This window comes from Colias philodice, chromosome 2, assembly GCF_061535455.1.
Source record: "Colias philodice isolate Cphi_HAF_F1 chromosome 2, ilColPhil1 Martin Lab GWU primary, whole genome shotgun sequence".
Classification (NCBI taxonomy): Eukaryota; Metazoa; Arthropoda; class Insecta; order Lepidoptera; family Pieridae; genus Colias; species Colias philodice.
The window spans coordinates 11490685-11512969 of NC_143087.1; the positions used below are offsets into that span (position 1 = coordinate 11490685).

At 31.6% G+C, this 22285-nt stretch overlaps 1 protein-coding gene and 1 long non-coding RNA gene across 7 annotated transcripts in view; one reads left to right on the top strand and one right to left on the bottom strand.

Annotated features, from left to right (window-relative positions):
• The window catches only part of LOC149490773 (uncharacterized), an 819148-nt gene that overhangs the window by 559677 nt on the left and 237186 nt on the right, over positions 1 to 22285 (bottom strand). The gene's annotated exons all lie outside the window — the stretch shown is intronic.
• The window catches only part of LOC149490796 (pseudouridylate synthase RPUSD2-like), a 376734-nt gene that overhangs the window by 319212 nt on the left and 35237 nt on the right, over positions 1 to 22285 (top strand). The gene's annotated exons all lie outside the window — the stretch shown is intronic.

The window sequence follows — 22285 nt, forward strand, 5'->3', positions numbered from 1 at the left end:
TTCTTTGGTTTAATGTCACTGGTAACATACGTATTTGATTTCAAGGAGTACACTCTATGCTCCATAGATGAAACAATATTATAGAATTTAATATTTTTGACAAAAATGTGTGTGTGCCGAGCATACGTGTCAGAAGTGAAAGTTCTTTGGCAAGATTTAAAGATACCAAAATCGTCGCCTTACTACATGACGTGACGGTATTGCCATGACGCGACCTTGAAACAAGAGGGTCAACAGTCAAATAATACGACATTCGTGTTAATTAAGCCCCTATCAACAATTTCGACGCCATATTCTATACGATTAATCGTTCCGTTTTCGAATCGAGCAATTATCGATTTACAATCGTTCCGCTCGCGTCACGCAGTGTGCATTGAATAAAGCAAACGTTTGATGTGTCGGTGTGTGCGACGAATTTCAAATCGAATTGAAACGATTAGTCGGTATCGTAGCGAGAATTACTAATGTTTGACGAAGGTGGAACAAAGGGGGTAATTAGTAGTTCAGGATGAGAAGGAATAGGAACGTTTAAAGACGAGTAATTTTATGGTGCGATGGAATATAATAAGTTATCCTTATATTTTGAGCTACATGCAGTAATACTTTTTTCAAATTAATGACAATAGTATCTCTCATAAATAGGCGGCTTTGCATTGTTCAATACATTAACAGTAAAGCCGAACTGACCACAAAATACTAGATTTTCCATCGCCTATTTAACGAAACTTTAGTTTTTTTCACTTAAAGTAGCCAATGTTATTTCCGAAAGTCCACTCTATCTCATTCTATCATGAATTACATTAGAATCAGTTCAGACTTAATTTAGTGTATTAAAAGTAGTTTTATTTTCATGTTATTTTTTTAATTTTATTAACAAAATTTTATTTACTAAATATTTCGCTTTTTTACCGCTTGGTTGCCTGGTAGAGATCACTGCTTAGTGTTAATTGTACTACATCTTTCTAGTACCATATTTTCTTTTTATTGTTTCTTATTATTTAATGATTGTATTACAATAAAGTGTAATAAATAAAATAAAATAGACCTAGCAAGCGTTACCAGCAGGCAGTTACATTCGCATTTATAATTTTAGTCTAAATAAATTTGGCCCATATATTACTCAAAACGGAAGGTAAATATATTCCATACATGCTATACAACAAGTGTATTACAAGCAGGATAGTGGATACTAGATACCAGCTGATGCAATAAAGAACCTTAGTGGAGCCTGGCAAAGCGCCCAGTAACAAAATATTAATGCAGGTGGAATAATTGCTGTATTTATAAGTGATGGCTTATTGTCATTACTGCAACGTTGTGAGATAATTTTTGTTGTAAATAAATAGTTATATTTAAGTGGTTTTATTTCAAATACATAGGTACCAGATTAATTAATTAAATTGGGCTGTTTTATTCGACTTCACTATCGATAGTGTCAAAAGAGAACAAATTTTCTGTAGGTACGTCATATTTTCTAAACTTAAGTAAACACTCAAAGAATATATAGATAAGCCCTTATTTTGATCCCATAAGTTATAAACGTTGTGTTTGTTTATACTGAATAAATATGTTGAATCATTATTAATACAATCAATAATCCTACTCGGCACTCGATTCTTAATACCCATAAATCTTAAGCCCATTTTTTAATTCATACATGATCTTACACTGGAGTGTTAAGAGAAAAAGAAGTGTTCGAGAAACAAACATCTATCAAGGTGTAATCTAAGTTTATTGACAGGTATAAATTACATGGGACTTAGTACATAGCCTATCTGGAGTTAGAAGAATAGATAAGGGTACGATAGATCGGGTGGTGGTATGTTGTAGGCGGGTGGCGATGAGCGATTTATTATAATAAGTTAAAAAAATATTTATAGACGTTAATATATCGTATTCATTCGTGTTGTTAACCTTTACATTATTATGACTTTATAAAACCATAAAATAGATGTCTTTCGTCCTCTTTGTTAATCTTTATCCATTTTTACCTACTAACCTGGTAAGGGAATTAATAATATACTTAAATAGGAATAAAAATAATAAATAAAAATAAATAGAAATAATAAATAGGAATAATAATAATAGAATTGCAATAAAAATAAGTTACAAAGTTCAGGGTAATTTGTGGATATTATCAATTAGAGAGTTCTATAAAAACCCACTACCTAAATAAAACACATAACTTTTATCATTATCACCATACTTGTTAAACATCTAAGTACTCATTTGTTTCTTTTATCAATCAATTTCAATCGAGAATCAAGCCTCATACTTCAATAATCTCAAACAATTTTACCATTTGCATATTATTGTTAACAAGAACCCTGACCGGCTATAATCATTATCCACAATCTACAAATATTATCCCAATAGTAAATACAATTAAAATAACCTAAAGCTTTACCAATACCGCTATCGCCAGTAATCTGATCACAACCCCTATCACCGATAAGGTATGTCGCTCATGTGCTAATTGATAACAACTTTTAATATACGCTAATCCTTATTAAACCGCGAATATCATTATCGCGATATTCCAGCTTGATTTATAACAAGCTGAGATAAAAGTCGATAACTATTACGAAGTGATGCCAATTAGAAAATGCTGTAGTATTGGATGGATCGCAATTAGTTGCCTTGACAAGTGTTGATGGTATATTTCTGATTTATTTTATTTATAGGGAAGGGATGATATAGTGTGTGGAATATTGATAGATGCTGGTGGAGTGATTAAAATGGACAAAGTATCGTGTAGTATGTTAATATTTTTAATTATAAGTATTCAATGTGCGCTATGCTAACCTATAAACTTCATATATTTCCTTTCTTTAGTTGCCTGGTATAGATTGCTGTACAGCAACAAGGCCGCCTGCTGTACAAATGATGCCTTTTTGTAATATTGTTCTGCTTTGTTATATTTTGTTTGTATAATCAAGTATTACCTATTAATCTCAATCTCAATCTCAATCTCAATACTATTATAAAGGCGAAAGTTTGTAAGGATGTATGGATGTATGGATGTATGGATGTATGGATGTATGGATGTTTGTTACTCTTTCACGTAAAAACTACTGAACCGATTACAATGAAATTTAGCACACATATCTGCCCACCATACACTAAAGTGCAGTAACAGCAAAATCACGATTTCGAGTAAAACGCATTTAAAGTTAAGAATTGATTTTAAAAAATCAACAGAATGATAAGCAAAAAAATTTGAATGCAGAAAGGTTGTAAAGGCATAGGTTCACACGTTAAAGCAATAAAAAAAAATATATCTTAATAACTGAATTTATTATGGCCATTTATTCTTTTTGGTGCCTATTACTGCATAGCCTTTTTTGTAAAAATACCATTTTAAACTTAGTAAAATGCAGCAAAAAGCCCTATTACTGCGTTTGGATCAGTTATTTTGTCAAGAAACCCAACTAACATGCAGTAAGGTCAAAAAAATACTGCATTTTAGTTAGTTTTTTAAGAAAAAAGTTTTCAATTTACTAGTGCAGTAAGAAAAATAGCTAGTTCACAGTTGCAGTATTTAAAACATTAACTGCACTTTAGCTAGGAATAATCATATCTGTGTCATTATGCTATCCAAACTAATCTGCAGTAATGCTGTATTTTACTGCGTGTTAGTCAGTTTATAATGATAAAAGAATGTTAAGTATTCACAACTAAAATGCGACAAGCTTTGATTATACTGCATTTTAGTTGGGAGTTCGTGACAATAAATTGTATTTTCTTAATTTGCAGTAAAAATAGCTTGTATGGCGGTAAATTTTACTGCGTATTAATTTTTTTTTTAATTTTTTTACAGAAATATAAAACTATCTAAAGAACTGTAAAATTATATTGCTTACTGCATTTTAGTTATGAAACCTTAAAATTTAATCTGCAGTATAATTTATACTGTATTTTAGTTGGGAAATCACGCCAAATTGTTAATTTTTTTCGTTTGCAGTAAGTGAAAACTGTTAAATAAAAACCATTCTTATAGTCTTAGAAATAAGTAAGTTAATTCAATAGAAAGCTTAAGAAACCCGCTTTCAGAATCACTAATAAAACGAAAAATCACAAAAGGGCTGTTACTGCTCTTTAGTCTCTGGTGGGCAGATATAGAGGGTAACTTGGATTAACACATAGGATAGGTTTTATCCCAGAAATCCCACGGGAACGGGAACTATGCGGGTTTTCCTTTGAAAACGCGGGCGAAGCCGCGGGCGGAAATCTAGTAGATAATATATTATATATAGAATTGTGAAAATGTCCTAGTGGAATGATTAAGTAGGTTGTTTTTTTTAAGATTATCGATTACAATATAAACACTCAATTACGAAATCAATGATCTTTTCTTTTTAAGTAGGCTCATAGAAATAATTTATGTTGCAGTAACAAAAATCAAATAATATTATCCACGGCTAAACGAATAAATGAAACTATGTACATTATAGACGCAAATTAATTCCTCAATTTAATTCATAGTAGTATATTCTTGTATCCCAATTGTGTATTTGATTATCCAGTTACAATAATTTATAACTAAAACAAAAAAACATAAACTAAGAAACAACAATATTAATTGCGACTCAATAATGCTCCATTTTAAAATTCAAAGTCAATAAACCGCACGCAGACTGTTGCAATTTTAATTTCTTTGCGACTTCTTTATTACTTTTGTAATTCAGACTTATACATAACTCATAAATATATTTGTAATATTATGATTGCATATTGATATTTAATTACACTTGGAATTATAAAGAAAAAATGCAAATTCCTCTTACTGTTTCCATTTATTATCTAGATAAATTATATTTTTTAGATACAAGGAATTATCTATTAAAATTGTAAAAAGAAAGAAGCTTTATTTACCTACAGCAGAAAATCGATTTGTTAGTATTTGTTATATTCAACATCTATACTTACCTTACCGAAACTTTCCGAAATTTTACAATTTATAAATCCAGACTTCAACGTTTAAAAACAGAGAAACAAAATTAGAACGAAAAAAACAATTTACTCTGTCCAATCATTTCTCCAGTATTTTACAGTGCCCTTTGACGCTAAGATAAAATGTCGAATCGATTTTTCGATATACCCTATTAACAAGGGTGTAAAGTCGAAAATCGCTTGTAACTTGTGCCTACAAATCACTGGTCGTGTTCAGTACTTTGAAACCAATTTCCGTTCCGCTTTCATATTGAAATGTAAGTACTCCGTGACAAATAGAGTGCGCTGTTTGTGGATTGTAGATCAATTATTTATTGGGGATTTATGGACTTTCCTCTTTTTTAATCGCAAAAAGGTTATTTCGATGCGGGTATGTGATGTTTGCAGATCTTTAATAGAATATAATATTTTATGGATTTATATACAAAAGTGTAAATCATTCTGTATTAAATTTTAGTTGTACATGCTTACGATGTGCTTATCAATCTCTGTTAAATTTTGATTTGTTGAATTATAAACCGATGATCTAACTCCATAAATCATGCTTTTATTTCTAATAGTAATAAACAAAATCATAAAATGCTGAAAACAGTATATTAAGCACCTACTCATATCAATACTTTTTTTCGTTTTTGAATACAATGCACAAACCATTAAAAAGTAAGCAACCTAAACTTACTACATATAGCATAGAAGCAATAACAACAGTCTTATAATTTTATTAACAACAGTCCCCTACTCCCTATTAATCTGTATCCAGTATAAACAAATAAAAATCAGCAATACAAAAAAACGCAATACATTTGTATCGTCGGTATGTCACCCACGTCAGCCGACACGATTGAGTCGGCAATTTGCAAATGCGTTGATATTGTCAACTGGAAGTAAAAAGTATGTATATACTCCATTTGATACGCCATAAGTTTATCTATCTCTATATAATTATTTTGTTAATTAAGCTATGTTTTCGAGTTTGCTCATACTTTATTCCTGACGCGCGAAGGCAGGACATAATATTATGTCAGGTCACGTCACTCTGCTTATAATTTATGAGTTCAGTTTTGTGTAGCACCTTATTTACTTGAAGCTTTAATTTCTATTTGTAAAAAAAACGTCACAAGTTTTAACACATTTGTATTAAATTTACAGTGGATTTACACTTACCACCAATTAGAATATTCCCTGAATTATCTTAATTTCTATACTCTAAGATACGAAAATAAAAGAATAGCAAATTCCATCCAGAATCAAGTTCCCTTAACTATAATTGTCTATACCATTTTTACTGAGACAAGCGCATAAAACCTCCTTAAATACAGTTATTAATGATCGGTCAAGATGTCCTTTAAAACTGCTCCCGTTCTATAAACGAGTATTTTTGTTATTTTTTCCATAACTGGATCTTTATTTATTAATATTGTCATTAATAGATTCGAAAGAGTCACTAGACCTGTAGAACTGGTCTTGAGGAATATTTTTATTCATAAATTGTTGAATGCTCTTTATTTTACCCGGATGTGTGAGAAGGGGTTATTAACTTTTATTGCATCTAAACTATTATATTAGACTATTTTACTATTGATATTTGAAGTCGACATATGGCTATAAACAGTTTATCGCAATTAACATAATAAAAACTAGTTTTTGTCACAAAAAAAATCTTCCAATTAACGTATTCTTATCTACTGTAGGTATATTATTTAAAGCTTGCTTATTCTAATATCACCAAATACGGAAAACCAAAGCGGCTTCACATAAAATCGTAAAACTTTTTCTGCCATTCGAAGGACCGATCAATCTTGATCCGCGGCCGCCAGTGACGTAACCGTTGACAAGGGTCAAACGACATTTTTGTGAACTTTTCGTTTTGCCGCCAAAACAACGCGACCGCAAATTTGAATAACAACGAAATACGAATATGGACTTTTCTTCTGACTCTTTTTGTGAAGCGGGAACATTTGAGTTTTAGTTTAAAATGCTTTCGCTTTGACGGTGGCTTATAATGTTAAATTTAGTTGAAATTTTACTGAAATAGTTTATATAAACTAAGTGTAATATCAAGGCAATTTAAAACAGATTAAATTATCATTTCATAGAACAAATGAATTGATATTATAGAATAATCAACATGATTACAAAGAAAACTAGTAAGAATCATCACACATCTAATAAATAAGAATTTTTTTTTCGTTGTTTATCGTTACAAACATAAAAGAAATAAAATATCCCTACTATAAGAAAATAACTATTTATAGAATACAGTTCATTATTTCGGGGTAATTTGTAAGAAATAAGCGCGTCCCTTTGAAGAAAGAAATAATGCTCAATAAAACGCGCACCGCTCGTTTAGTACGTGATACGTGTAATTAAAAGCTCATTATACCATTTACAAGAAATTACCGACGACGAAATTACTTCCACAGACTCAAAATACGTCTCCAAATCTTGTTTCGGAAACGACTCCACGCAGTTGCTACACAAGAAAGACATATTTTTTGTTACAATTCTCAAATTTCAAAAACGATCAAAACTGGTTATTCCATCATGCATTCTATATCAGTCGTCAAAATCGATTCCAATAACATCGATTAAAGTTAATACGAGTTCGATAAAATCACCGTTTGCGATTGTATTGGCATTTTCCATGTCCCACGTTCCGAATTAATTTGTCTCGGAGCAATTAATCGTTTCTCGTTTTCAACAATTACTTTTTTATAATGTCAGAGGAATGTCAAGTGTTCCGTGGGCGTATTTGGGTAAGGTGCAATCGAATTAGAGTTGTATGGTTTCTTGCGTCATAGAAATCGATTATATCTTTAGTGTTAATCGAGAATCCGTTTAGGAAGCCAATGGAAGATTGATTTTGGTGACGTCACTTACGAATCTAAAGCATGTATAAAATTTTGATAATAATTTCGGCAAACTAGACAATGGTCATGAAGACAGACTAGAAATTGTAAAATTTGATACAGACGTAAAATAATTTAATTTATAAATTATGCATTATGCAACGGTGTTACAGGAAATGTATATGACTTGGTTGACAGGGTTACTTGTAGCACGTGTCTCTGACCACAACACTACATATCTAATGAAGGAAGCGTTATGGCGCATTGTACTGGGAACACATATTTCTGTGTAACGCCGTGGACTGATGATATATTAGTGTACAATGAATACTGAGTATTGATATTGTGTCTACATTATGAAGGTATTGCATAATGACATTTCAATGTGTGTGCCAAAATGTTTGAACATTTATAGTCGAAACAGTGACAACGTAATTTAATAGTAGGTTGATTTTGTTTTCATCTTTTAAACATTTTGTGTCCTACTCATTATAGGCTATTGGAGCAGCATAAATCTGAACTGTTTTCAATTCAATTTGTTGCATTATGAGTATCAATGTCCCACAATACCCCTTCCCATGCTCACCGTATAGCAATTTCCGAGAACCATTCGCAGTTCCTTTGTGCGGGCCGAGGCATTTCATCCTGCTTTATTTTCATTCCCGTCATCGTCACAGTTTAGCATTGTTGCCCTTTTTTCGGCGCTCTTCGTTAGCGATCGTATTTTACGTTTTGTCGATGATAACCACCCGTCGAGTTTCACAGAATATTTTTTATTCAATTTTTACTTAACCTCTTTTAGGGGATCGGTGCCGAAGCGTCCACATAACCCTGTTTGTTTAGGCTCCGGATTAATTTACGAAAACGGATTTTAATGTTTCCCCATTCGAGTTTACAATTTTGCGCCGCAGAATGTGTTCATTTTAATTTTTATATTTGTTTCAGTGGACTCGTGTCTAGTTTTGTGTACAAAGTTGGAATTTAATTAAAATTTTTCGTCATAATTTCCGTTCCGTGTATGAATTAGTAACATGCGCGCTCCTTTAATAAATTTAGTTGTATGAACTTTGTGTTACAAAGGAGATACAAGTTTTAATTAATTTGATGATAATAGGTATTTGTAAATTAATTGTCAATTTATAGAATGTTTGCTTATTTGTCCATAAAAGGCCGGCAAAGCACCTGCAACACTTCTAATGTTGCAAGTGTTTATGGGCGGTGGTGACCACTTACCATCAGGTGGCCCACCTGCCCCTTTGCTTGCTCTGACATAAAAAAAAATGTGTATTACTGAGAAATAGTTATTGTTTCAAACAAGATTAATTATTTGTACATTCCTCATACGTTTACTAAAGCTACATAATAACCCTTCACCAATATTGCCAAGTCCAAACAGTCCCAACAAAGTATGGTTTTAATTTTTTTCTTAATGCCCCATAACTCCTTTTCTTCGTAAACTGAGTGCGTTTGTTTTGATTTACAGTCTTTTGTGTAGCGATACAATTATCGGTTTTATGTTCGCTCGAATTAGTCTTGGAAATTTGATGTTTGTATTGATTTGTTTTTATAAACCTTTGTATCTTTTGTTCGGTTTTAAGATACATTGTTTTTGAGAGATCTATACCTACTTAATATTATAAATCTGAAGAGTTTGTTTGTTTTAACTTGCATCTCAAGAACTAATGGTCCGATTTGAAAAATTCTTCCGTTGTTAGATAGCCCATTAATCGAGGAAGGACAGGATAAGGAATATATCATCATGCTAAGGCCAACAGGAGCGGAGCATTGCGAGTAAAACCGCGGAGCACAGCTAGTGAATGATTTTCTCGATGTATCGTGTGTGATGGAAGATAGATGGCGCTTATAAAGATTGATAGGTGTAAAATATATAGGGACACATTATTGAAAACAAGTAGGGAGGCATAGAAAATTTATTATCGAGATAATGTTACCTGACTATTGAAATATTATGCTGCTGCAGCTGTTAAGTGAATGGTCATTTTATACAATTTTATTATTAGTTTTGCTTATGCATCTTTGAGATTATTCCATAAAGGAAGGTTTCATGTACAACCATGAAATCTTTCCTATACTATCCTATATTTATTTCTTTATAAAATATTCACACATTAAATGGATGATAAAAGTGGTTTATTTTTAACATTATCATAACATAGTTTTAAAATATAATCAAATAAATGAATAAGACTTCACATTGCAAACATATTCACCTTTTCTTATCGAAAATTCTATACGTTTGAATGTTGCATCGCTTATTAATTTGTTGTTATTATAATTTTTCTTACAACCCATCGTTTTAGACACTTACATCGTCTGAGCATGTTAAATTCTTTATCGCCGATAACAGATGTGTTGTTTATTTTATAATCCCAATAAAATATATTAAATAAAGGAGCCGGGCGCATAAATAAAGGTCACAAGCGACATAAATGTATGTTCATTCGATTTTATTGCCGATAGTTGAATATCTGCACCTGCCGTTGTATTTCTATGCTATTTGCCTATTTCACGACGTAGACTGGAGCCGTTCCCACGTATTCTATATCTCTATTATTAGCTTGTAATTAAGATATGTAAGAGCATTTTATCTGGTTATTTAGTGGAGCAACCTTGTATGCTGACTTTAATGTAAGTAGTTTAATTTGAATTTTTAATCAAACATTTTTATTACAATCGATTTACAGCTTCAAATGTGGAATGTAGAATATTTTTATCCCGTGAGATGGTTTTCATTTTTGTATTTTACACATTACTGTTTATTGACTTTTTAAATGCTTCATCTTGAATTAGTATAATATAATGTACGTACATTACCTACAAATAATAATAGTTTAAAAAAACTAAAAAACACGCTTTTTATAGAAAACCGAACTAAAAAATAGAAAATTTTATCAAATTAGTGTATTGTCATCGGTCCTCAATAAATCTACAAAGTTTGAACGAAATCTGGCCGTTTAAAGTGGGTCAAAATCACGCCCAAAGAAGTCGGTTACAAACAAACAAACATACAGGTGAAGCTAATATAAAGCGTGTAAAAACGAATGCTTATTTAATTTTTTCGCTATACCAAATTCCCAGAATAAGAACAGATTACAGACCAAATATAAAGCAGATCAAATATATCAAATATACAACTTCTTACTATGAACAAGAACAATATATGTACAATGATCTTACAACACTTATCTAAGAATAATGGTGACCCAAGGGTATATTAGATCGAGAAGGAATAATTTGCTTGCGTTTTGTATGAACCTAACCACATAAGCGTCAGCTTTTCGGCCAGAGTCAATATGTTTCTGAAATCGGAACTCAATTCCGAAACTTGAGGCTTGGATGTATTGGAATTTCGATCTTATGTTCTTAGTTTGAAGGTTTTAAATGCATGTAAGGATTATGTGGAATTTTACATTCCTCTTGACTAGCTTCACTATTGATAGGAATTATGCAATATACTTACCTATCTTTCTTTTAGCGTACAAAAGTAATTAAGAATACATAGGAATATTAAATTATAGCTACAAAATAGTATACCTATACAAATATGTACTGTAAATACACAAATGGAATCGTATTTATATAAAACTAGCTTTCCGCCTGCGGCTTCGCCCGCGTTTTCAAAGAAAAACCCGTATAGTTCCCGTTCCCGTGGGATTTCCGGGATAAAACCTAGCCTATGTTACTCGTGGATAATGTAGCTTTCGAATGGTGAAAGAATTTTTAAAATCGGTCCAGTAGTTTATGAGCCTATTCATTACAATCAAACAAACAAACAAACAAACAAAGTTTTCCTCTTTATAATATTAGTGTAGATGAAAGGAACATAAATTCATAATAACATAATATTCTCAAAATAAGCATCACAATGCATACCAAAATTCCTCCAAAACCGTTGAACCAAAAATGTTCATATTAAATTAACAAATCAAATCAATGACAGGTAATTTACGTGCTCTTGTAACTTGTAATTTGGTTAACTTTTGCTCGATTTTTTCGCATCAATCTTGCGCACACGCACATTTGAGTACTTGACAGTTTAATTTTTGGGATCCTCTTACAAATTGCCTAATGTCGGACCACCGGGGATTTGGTTAAAGTTAATTATTGTTTATATTTTTATGTAATGGATACTGTTAATTTTGGGATTAAGCGCTTGTGGTAAGCTAAAGCACGTTTGTGCTTTTAACTATGGTGAAATTTATAAATAAAAAAAATACCTATGTTAGTTTCAATAAAATTTGTTTTACAAATATGTTTTGAATATTAATTGTAAATATGTTTCACTGCAATTACAAGTTTCTGGCCGCGGTTAACTTTCGTGGTGTAGGGAAAAAACTAAGATTTAAAATATTATAATATGTTTGGCACAGACATAATTTCATCTAATTCCTATAATTCAGAAGAAAACAAACATTATCAGAAACTGTCACGCTTTATAGAAGAAAGACATGTTTCATTATTTGAACCAACAAAAAAGCAGCGTGTGTGCCGAGCACACGTGTCAGAAGTAAAACTTCTTTGGCAAGATTCAAAGTTACCAAAATCGTCGCCTTACGCACGACGTAATGGTATTGCCATAACGCAACCTTGAAATTTTACTCTCAACGCGCCTAAACAAGTTTCACTTCAAAATATCTTAGTATAATTTTCTACCAAACGTTCAATAACAAACAGATCGCGAAAACAGATGTCTCCGCACCATTAAATACAAAAGTATACAACAATAAGGTCTATTATTCCGTGCTGTCATCAAATAAAATGTGCACTCGACTGTACAAAGAATTCAGCCCAGCCGACATGGGAAATCTTATTCTATCGAATCGGAGTAAGATTCTCTTCGCGATTGTACGTATGGATGATAATAAATTGTTTGTTTTAACGGTGTCGTTATTAGAAAGGAAACGTATTGCTATCATTAACCTCCAGGGTTAAATGTTTTAACTAATTCATATTTTGTGTGTTCACGCTTGAATTTGTGTGTAGGGCGTGACCTAGTTCAATTTAAAAAAACTCATTTAACTATAAAATATACTCATTTTAACTATTTATTAAAACTGAAAGCAGTAGAAATAAAACAGTTCGCTAGCAAAGTGCTACAACTAAATAATTTCAACAAAAAATTGAAATAACGCCAACAATTTTCAGTACTCAATTGAACCTTAGGATCATGTCTTAATTCGTCGAACCAATGAATTTGAATCACTCTTTCGCCAAATTGTTCGCAAAGGAGCAGAATTGCCCCTTTCTGAACTTAACGAGCGAACGTCACGAGTGATGGTGTGTGGTGGAAAGTAGACGTTATAGCGTTGGGAATACGATTTAATTTTTAATGCTCTATATTCTTTGCGTTTTGAAAAGTACGAAGGACTTAATACGCGTGGTATTAAATAAAAGTAGCCTGTAAGTGCTATTAATATACTATATTCTTTTATTCGTACCAAATTTCATACCGATCTGATCAGCTGTTATTGCATAACACAAACATTTAGCTTATAAAGCTTATTATTTACAATTTAAAATTAAACTATAGGATTTTTACATACGAAATGTATTCTTGGACACGATTTTCGCAATTGAAAAAAATATCGTGTGAAACTTCTTTAAGCGCGTTGAGAGTAAAATTTCAAGGTCGCTTCATACCAATACCGTCACGTCACGTTGTAAGGCGACGATTTAGGTATCTTTGAATGTTGCCAAAGAAGTTTCACTTCTGACATGTGTGCTCGGCACACACGCTCTTTTTTATAAAAAATCGCTTTCAGTTTAAAACTTAAGACCTCACACATCAATATATACGATGTCTTTACTTAAGACAGTCACGCGATTTTGTGTGTGCAGGTGTCTTTGAACTCAGCTGGGGGCTTGATTTAAACAAAATTTGTGTTTGTTTGTTGTTTTAATTGGTTTACCGTTCTGAATATCAATACAATATATTTTATGTTAATAAATTCGAATATTTTGAACGATACAATGGCTGTTTTGATGTTCTTTTTTAAACTGAGAAGATTATAATATACTTTAGACATATAATTCAAATATCTTTTGTATAAATATAAATATATATCCAAAAAATTAGATTAGATATACATATATCCAAAAAAATAGATATAAACTTTTGTATATATAATATAAATATATTATGTATTTTGTTAAATTATTATCACGTTCATCCATATTTTCAATATAACGATTTAATGCTGATCATAGATCATTTAGCAATACAATTTGGAACCGTTACCGTATATAATATAATATAACCCCATAAAAATATATTTATTGTATATATCGTATTGCGAATTCACGGAACAACGTTCAGAAACCGACATAGCAAATACATCTGAGTCTGTTATTTATTTCACGATATTTATTCGCATTTCTTGTCATTCGGAATAAATAAGGATAGCAATACATGTAGGTCGAATTTCCAATATACGTCCAATATAAATATTCATATTTATAACCATCTTCAATATAGATTATGTCTGCTGCTTAGGAAGAAAATGTTATAGTTAGTTACTGGCTATATCCAAGTTTTATTCTTTAGCTTTCTTCCCCCTGTTCCCGAGTTTCTTGCCGGTTTTTCTCCTTAGAAACTGCTATCTGAATCGGTGGTAAATGGTAAATCTATGTTATAACGATACCGAGCTGTTTAACCGTGTACAGAATAATCTGCCCATAATCATACTTTATGGTATACATATATTGATCTGTAGCTACCGTGTGAAAAACAGACAAAAAACACTTTCGCATTCATAATATTAAAGTTCTTATCAATACTCGGTATAAATACGTTTATAAACTTTTCGCTTCACAGATTGAAGAACTTCACACATTTTAATGAAATGTAAAAGCAATTTTAGTAGCGTAACATGGCATCCTTGAAAGGTTTAATACCGGTACCTTTCAACAACAGCCGCTGCAGAAGTCAATATTTTCTCATATGTTATAAAAGATTTTAATAGAAGTTGTTTGGATATTTTGACAGAAGGAATAGCTGCAATTATTAGAAAGATTTCTATAAAGACATAATTGCAGCTAAAAAATTGCAGGTAAAAACTTAACATTAGGCAATTAAAATCAAAGGTTCGAAGAAATAAATTCATTTATTTTATTCAAAAATCAAGAGTGTTTTAAACAAGTTACAATCTAATTAAATGTATTATTTAGGCCCTTCGCTCATGGAGCTACTCAAAAATGACTGAACTAATCAGTAATTACGATTACAAACCAGTTACAAATTGTATCTCGCATACAACGCTACTCAAGTTATAAGGTTTCAGTCACTTGTCAATGTTTGCTCGTTCATTTTTATCATAAAAAACAAAGAAACTCGGGAAACCAGTAGCGTGGAGACCGACACGACGCGTCGCGCGTGATTTGTTGCTAACGCGTTTACTCACCAGTTAGTAACTAGTCGCGTCGTGTGCGAATCTCCATAGAACATGTATGGGCTGTGACGCTCAGGCAACTCGTTAGTAATTTGAGTTTGTGACTAGTTCTTTTTGAGTAGCTCCATGAGCGAAGGGCCTTAAAATGTTGAGTATTTTAAGTTGTCAAAAATGTTGGACTACTATTTTAATGCGACGTTTTAAAAAAATAAACGTAAATTACAATTTATACGAATTAATAGATCCTTCAACTTAAACCCCGTCTCTATAATTTTCATCAAGGCAGTATATAACATATAACTACTTACAGTATATATAACTACTTATAAATAGTTCATATAATAAGTCTGCATCATTATACGAGTCAAGAAGGTGAGAGAAATTATAAAACTTTTCAATTTGAAGTGCACAAGACCCTTAATTGAAAACACTGGGGTCTATAGCTATGTTGGCATGTGCCGTAATTACTAGGGGCACTATTCCCTACCTTTTTATTCCTAAGGGTCTTCGCCCAACACATGTTGTATAAGCGAGCGATGTGTATGTGATGATTTTGAAGGGAAATTAAAACAAAATTAAACGTTTATGTATGGATTTTTAACTTTATTTTAAAAATCGATATTTCACCTATTGATTTATCTAATCAAATCTACCAAATACAACTTGATGACTAAATTTATAGATTTGAAATAAGCACTAACCACATGTACTTTGAATTTTTCACATCGATTATGATAATATTCTCATTCGATATTCTAATAGAATTTTACTTGCAAATAAATATTCCTCATGCTATAACTTGATATAGTGATTTCCGCTACGCCTATAAGTGTATCAAACTGTTGCACGTAGCAACGTAGGCCTGCACGGCGTAGCACCTATCGATCGTAGCACTACGTAGCCGTTCTCGACGCAGTAATGACTTTATTTTAGCTACGTTATTTTTAGTTTTTACGTAGCTATAATAGAGTAAGTAAAGTAAACAGTTTTTGTAGTAAACAAGTATTATTATTGTTATACATTTGTTATGTTAATAATTTATTACGGTAAGCTATTGTTTAACCAATTGAATTTTAAAATAAACTTTATGCTTTTAATAAATTTTTAATTTAGAAGTGAGAAAATACATTGCTTATGTAACAAACTCTGCTTATTTTTCTATAGTCTAAGTAGGCATAAAAATATTATTTTGTCAATAGAAATAATTCGAGCTTCTTAACACCAAAATACCTCATAGTCGAAATGAATACACAGACTAATTTTCACACATAAACATCCAACTTATTAAAATAAAACTACGATTCGAATTTTTTCAATTCCTAGTACACTTAATCACAAGTCTTCAACGTACATCGATCGACGAACGTAAAAAACAATATGAAATTACGCGTCGAAAGGGGTGATTATTTCAAACACCCTCACACTGACTGGATTGATTTGACAGTCTACCCTCGTTTCTCCTATTTGATTTATCGCGTATGAGAATGACCGAGTGGGTTCATTACAATATTATTTATGAGCCCGTCTTGTATGAAGTGTGGTCACTCTAGGTAGAAGATTGATTTGTGACTGTGTTAAGTGTTAAATTATTATATTTTCTATATAGTTATAGAATTGTTTTATTCTTTATTGAAGGCAGACATAAGTAAAGAAATAAAATATAAATATTTTGTACTTTCTAGGTAAATGCGTTGATTTATTTTTCCGCGTGGATGTGTTTATTATTGATTATTATAGTGTGAAATTAATTATTGGTATTACTCCGACGGTTATGGTTTTATTTATTATTTTTGTAGGTATAATAAAAATATATTGGCGACTATATGTGTAGACATACAGTTGCAAGATCATAGAATTTGTTTCTCTTATGCAGGAAAGGAAAAAAATGTGTGCGTGTACTAGTGTACACACGTAAGAAGTGAAACTTCTTTAAAAAAATAATTTACTATATGCAACTTTACAGAAATACGTAGAATCACGCGTGGTAGGGATAAGAAAAAGATGGCGCGTAACGGAAAAATGTCACGCGTAACGAAAAAATGTTACACTAAATTTTTTTCCAACCCCGATAAAGAAGTTTCACTTCAATAAATAATTAAAAATCTCAACCATTCAAAGTCTTCAAGCATTCTTCAAGGACTTTTTCAATAGAGGAGATTGCACACTGCGTGATTTTTTTTAATTAAACCTTTGAGTATACCAACTTGACAATAATTATTTTTATTTTATCATTATTTTAATAATAAATTAATAAATAATTTATTATCCTTCCTGACTCTTAACATGCTAAGCGCTCAACTGATTTTCACACATTACAAAATTTTTGTTTTGTCACAAATTATATGAAAATGGAGTTTTAATCATATGTTTTTACAAACCGTTAAGTCGGTTGACGGTACATAAATAAACACGTGAAATCCGGTGAAAATGTTCGTTATGAATAACGTATACACATTATACCGGCTTTGCTTCGCGCGTGCCTGAAATATTCTGATTCTGTAGCGAATGTATTGTTTTAGCGACAAAAAATTTTTGTTTTTTTTTTGTTGGAAACGCGATAAAGTAGGAAGTGTGATGTTTTATCTTTAACCTGGCTTGGTTATGAGAATTTGATTGTATGGTTTGTGATGATTTTTTATTTTCGTAGCTGCTATGTGTTTATAAGAACTATATTTGAAACTAGCGATCTGCTGCAGCTTTGCCCGTTCTACATGTTTACGTTTTCTCTTCTATGTTAACCATCTATTTCAAGGTATATTATAAAAAATAATTACCGAAATCGGTTCAGCCGTTCTCGAGTTATGCGCTTTCCAACACATTTTGCGATTCATTTTTATTATAGATGATCTTTTCCTTATTCATTTCTTATAAAGTCTTCTAATTTATAAAATATTAGTTTGACTTAATATTTTCCGAAGTTGGAGACTTATAATAAAATTCCAAATTGAATACATTTGCATGATAAAAGGTAAACCTTTAACTTATTAATTAACGTCGTAATTATTTAATCTGTAGTTAAGAACAGGAATTTCTGAAGATAAATGAAATTCGAGAAAAAGTACAAAGTAAAATGAACAATGAATTGGATTACAAGGGCTTAGTGAAATATGAAAGTTTCTTTTGAATTTCGTCCTAAATATTAAACTGCTAGGCATAGGATTACAGTTTTATAAGTATTATGAAATAATTCGATATTCGAATTTATTTTCATAACGGTATTTTATCTATAACTAGCTGTGCTCCGCGGTTTCACCCGCATTGCTCCGCTCCTGTTGCTCTTAGCGTGATAATATATAGCCTTCCTCGATAAATGGGCTATCTAACACCGAAAGAATTTTTCAAATCGGACCGGTAGTTCCTGAAATTAGCGCGTTCAAACAAATAAACTCTTCGGCTTTATATTATTAGTATAGATATAAATAATTTTTTTTAATAATTATTTATTAATTATTATTTTTGTTTATTTAATAACAATTAAACCACATCGAATCAGACCCTGAAAAATCAAAGGGTTCTATTCCTGAGCATACTCAAGCGTAAGAGAAAAAAAAAGACTCGATTAGTAAAGTATTTCGGTCGCTATCGTGTTAACAAGAAAATCCTCCGCACATACAGACACACGGACGTCCAAGACAGAACTTTTTTAAACTGTTTTTTAACTAGTTTAAATAACAAAAATGACATCAAAAATATCATGAATGTTAAAAATAGTGTTTTTTCTTAATATGTGTGTGTATGTATTATCTTACAAGTGCAATGTATGATACATAAAGACATTTTAAGTTTGAAAAATCAGATGTTTTGCGCGAAGTGACAGTAGTACCCACCTCAACACTTCGCTTATGAGGCGTGCAAAATGAATCGCAAAATATGTTGGTAAGCGAATAACTCGATAACCGTTGAACCGATTTCGTTAATTCTTTTTTATAATATTCCATGAAGTACGAGGATTGTTCTTATGGAGAGAAAACTTAAATATGTACCACGTGCATAGCCGGGGTGGACCGCTAGTAATCTATAACAATTAATAGCTATCATGTAATGTGGATGATAATCTAGTGGCTTTATCTCTCTGTATTAATTGATTATAATTAGCACTAATGTCTAACTGAAGACCTATGTTAATATTAAAGCGAGACTTGATTTGACAAATACAGTTATTAATTAATTATGATTAGTAATAATTAATTTAGGGTGAAGTCTGAGCGAGTTACATTATAATTTATACTAATATTTTTAATTATTGAGACTTTTTACTGCGGAATAACATCTCATTCCCATGGGTCTTTCCTTTGACTACGCGAGCGAAGCTGTGGGCGGAAAGCTACTTCTTAATATAGTTACACCCACGTTACGTCCTGTTGTTTTACTTTTATAAAGTATCTAGCAAAACACGTAATGTAAATATTAGAAATTAGAACATATACGTCGCCTAAGCACGCCCCTTTTATGTCTTTTTCTCTCGAAAAGAACATTCCTGATCCTTAACAAAAACGTTTAATAAATTTAACCTTATTGGTCGCGCCGTTCTCGAGTTTAATTCTTAGCAACATATTTGGCGAACCAGGTTTATTATATATTTGTACATATAACAACGTGAACTCATAATAATACTTTTAAATACTTGGCCAGAATATTCGCCAGTAGATATATACCAGTATTATTTTATAGTTAATTTTATTTCCTTGAAAATACAATTCAATTCTCGCGTTCATGCTATTCCTCCGTGGCATTATCAAACCGTGGAGCTTGTCTTCACTAAATCAACAATGATTTTATGTTTTCAACATAGATCGCAAGTTGGCTTTACATCGAGAGAATCCTACGATTACGAATCCGAATAGCGTGCCAAGTACAATTGAAAACATATATTTAATAGATAGATTTCAGAATATTTCGGGTAACAAATGAATAATAAAATGTAATAGTGTTATAGTTACACTCTTTATTGTGTTTGGTATCATTGGTTATTATACATTATTATTATTGTGAACCATAATATGATATACATAGTAACTATTAAAATGTGTTTTTGTGTGATTTCTTTTGTTGTCCATGTTATGCTATTTATACCTATCTGAAGAATTATCTTTTAATGCTTGTGCTCATATAAAATAGGTACAACTGATATCTACCGAGAAAATTATAATGTAAATAGATAAGTAGTTTGAATTTATCAATTAAAGTTAATTTCAAACAATCAAAATCTTTATAGAATAAAATTAAGGACAAGTTTATTTTTATTCCAAGCAAAATTACAGAGCAACATAACCCCAGAGACCGCATAAAACCTCACAGAGTAATATCACACATTTTCTTTATCATCCGTTTTGTACATTGCGTTTTCATCAGACAATCCAATGTTTATCTCACTGAGTGGAACGATTCGAGACCATGGCCGCCGAGCCCGACGCGCACGCAAAAGATTATTGAGGTATGAATACAGGAATGTATCTCGGGATTTGCCCCCTTAAGGTAGAGGTTATGGTACCAGCGATGAGCGGAGCGGGGAATAAGCGGCAGCGGTTAATTCTCACGTGAAGGTTAAATGTGTGAAATAATGTTAATGTGCTTGCATAATTTACAACTATAGTGTTATGTTCCAATAACTATATTATTCATGGTTTTTACCAATAAGTTTCATAATTTGTTATTACTTATATGTATAAGAAGGCTGTCTTGTAACTGTAAAACTGTTAAAAACAAGAATCAATCAAGGAATTATGTAGAAGTCAGTTTCCTCTTGTATAATATGGGGCAGATGCATCATTTTACATCTGTTACACTAATAGATATTCTTTACTAACTTGTATATGCTCGGACTTCTATGTTCTGCCCCTGTTCTGTCAGATCTTTATTTTTTTGTTAATGTCCTTATATAAAAAAAATCTTCCACACTTCATTCCTATCCTCTATCATAACCGCTTATCGCGTCACTTACTTGTGGCCTCAGAGCCATCATCCCCCTCGCAATAAATGCCGTTCTATATTAATGCAGTAGCTCAGGTGAAACGGTCTAATGAAATATCTCGGATTTATTTCAATAATTTTGTTATTATAACGACGCGGGAATTTCGGTACGCGCTTTACAGAATATTATTTATTAGCCAATGTTTGGGATAACATAAGTAGATTTAAAAATAATTGGTCTAAAGGAAAATAACACTTACCACATAAGAATAACCTTATCTACATTTAAAAACAGCTTTTGTAGAAGTATATAAGGACAATTATACCAATTTGTTAACGTTGTGAGTTGCGGAGAAACAAATATCCGTTCATTCATACGCAGTCTTATTTGTATTGAGTTCCGAAATAAACCATAATTTTATCATTGTTTACAAGGAATATAAACCACTAGATTTCCGCCCGCGGCTTCGCCCGCGTTTTCAAAGGAAAACCCGATCCCGTGGGATTTCCGGGATAAAACCTATCCTATGTGTTAATTCAAGTTACCCTCTATATGTGTGCTAAATTTCATTGTAATCGGTTCAGTAGTTTTTACGTGAAAGAGTAACAAACATCCATACATCCATACAAACTTTCGCCTTTATAATAGTATTAAGATAAGATTAGTACATTAGTAGTGGTATTTTCATTTATACCATTAGTAACACAGACATGACATTAATACAAATTTCGTATCCAACTCCTAAATATATACCCAGCGTTATTTATCAAGAAACTCTCTCGAGTCAAGTTACTAGATCTTGAGTAAAATGTAATGCTTTCCAGTCAAATCTTATAAGAATAAAAGTTCCCGAGAAATTGTATTACGGTACACGGTGGAAATCCCAACAGATCACTGGTCTAGTGCTGGGATATTCGCGTTATTTTTCTATATTTTCCGCGAGTTTTATGGCTCCTTTGTACAATGTTATTTAGAGCGTATCCAGAATGTTAAATTTGTACGGTATTTTTATGCAAACGTGAGCTTGAGCGAGTAAATTGTAGGTTTGTATTTTGGGAATAAATATACTGAAAAGTGTGTTGAATGAAACGTTGTTATATCTTGTCTTTGTAACAAGATCATAAAGTATAACTTACTTATTTGCCTATTAAAAGACAGAATAC